This window comes from Impatiens glandulifera, chromosome 3 (assembly GCF_907164915.1).
Source record: "Impatiens glandulifera chromosome 3, dImpGla2.1, whole genome shotgun sequence".
Classification (NCBI taxonomy): Eukaryota; Viridiplantae; Streptophyta; class Magnoliopsida; order Ericales; family Balsaminaceae; genus Impatiens; species Impatiens glandulifera.
Genome location: NC_061864.1, coordinates 49,877,492 through 49,879,396, shown reverse-complemented (window position 1 = coordinate 49,879,396; position 1,905 = coordinate 49,877,492).

Below are 1,905 nucleotides of genomic sequence, written 5' to 3'. Positions count from 1 at the left end.
TTCCTTATAACTTTTCTTATTGAGCAACACACTTCTACAACTTGGACTGCCAAGAGCCAACTCCTACTATGAAGGTCATCAAAAATCTTAAAACATACTTTCTAAAATCAACGTCACCAGCCATATCTGAGTTAGTGTACCAACTAGAATAGGCTAGTAACTACTAAAACACAAGCACATATTTGAAGTGCCTTTTAGATACCTGAGTATCCACTTGACTATTTCTTAGTGCTCTTTTCCCAAATTTGAGTATCCACTTCACTTGTCAAATATTTCTTTGTATAAAGCTTAAAGTGACTTGTAAGTGGAGAGTTGACTGTTTTCGCTGTAGTAATATTGAATCGTTTAAGAACCTTCTTGATGTAGCTTTCTTGAGATATCCACAATTTTTTATTTTTCCTATCACGCGAGATCTTTATTCCAAGAATCTTCTTCGCTAACCCTAAGTCTTTCATTGCAAAAATATTTCTCAACTTTATTTTCAGTTTATTAATCTTGACAGCATAAGACCAATGATCAACATGTCATTGACATACAACAATAGAGATGAAGTCGTCATCTAAGTACTTTTTAATAAACACGCAATGTTTTGATGTAGTCTTACTACATCCATAATTCACATGTTGTTCCTTGCTTCTGACTTTGAATCTCTCGGGTTTCTCCATATAAACTCTCCTTATTCTAATTCACCATGAAGAAAAAAAGTTCATGTCAAGTTATTCCACCTCTAGGTTTAGGCGTACAACCAACTCTAGTGCAACTCGAGGAGCAATTCTTTACCACCGAAGAGATTTCTTCAAAGTCAATCCCTTTTTTTCTAACCAAAACCCTTCATAACTAATTGAGCCTTGTACCTTAATTGTGAGATATTGTTCTCGGTCTTTAACTTGCACACACATTTATTCTTGAGTGCTTTCTTTCTTTGAGTTAGCTTTACCAAGTCGTACGAGTAGTTATCATGTAAGGATTGCATCTCTTTTGCATGTCTTTCAACCACTCATTATTGTCATCAACTTTAACTACTTCTTAGTATGTTTATATTTATTCTCCATTTGTGAACAAAAGTTACTTATTGGAAGGATGTCTAATAGAGGGTTGACTCTCCATATTAGATATTTTCAAAGGTTATTTAACTAACGCCGGTGTAGTTTCTTCCTCAATGTGTTCAACTGATTTTTCGTGATTGATACCATCATTGTCTCCTTCTTGAGTGTCTCCCTCATAATAAAAACTCATGACAGATAAAGTTCCATCCAAACTAACATAAATTTTAGTAGAAGAACAATCTTATTCAACCTATTCACTATCACATGTAACTTGGTCTTCAAGAAACACAACATCTCTACTTATTACGATCTTCTTCGTCATTGGATCCCATAGCCTGTATCCGAATTCTTTATGACTATACCCCATGAAGACATATAATTTCACTTTATCATCAAGCTTTGACCTTTCATTTTTTGGGATATGAACGAACGCCATGCAACCAAAGACTCTCAAATACTTGTAAGAGACATATTTTCCTGTCTAAACCGTATTCAGAATATCATTGTTCAATGTTGTTATAGGAGAAAGGTTTATCAAGTCAACTGTGGTTCTCGTCGTCTCCCCCCCAAAAGGACTTAAGTAAGTTTAAATGAGACAACATACACAACACCATTTCTTCAATCGTTTAGTTCATTCTTTCAACTAGATCATTGTGCCAATGTTTCTTTGAAAGTGTTTTTTCTAATCTGATTTCGTGATTTCTACAATATCATTCAAATAGACCTCTATATTCACCTTTGTTGTCTGACTTCAAGCGTCGCAATTTTCTACTTGTTTCTCTCTCAACTTTAGCATATAAATCTTTAAAGACCTTTAACAATTGTTCTTTAGTTTTTAGAACATAAAACCAAACATTTC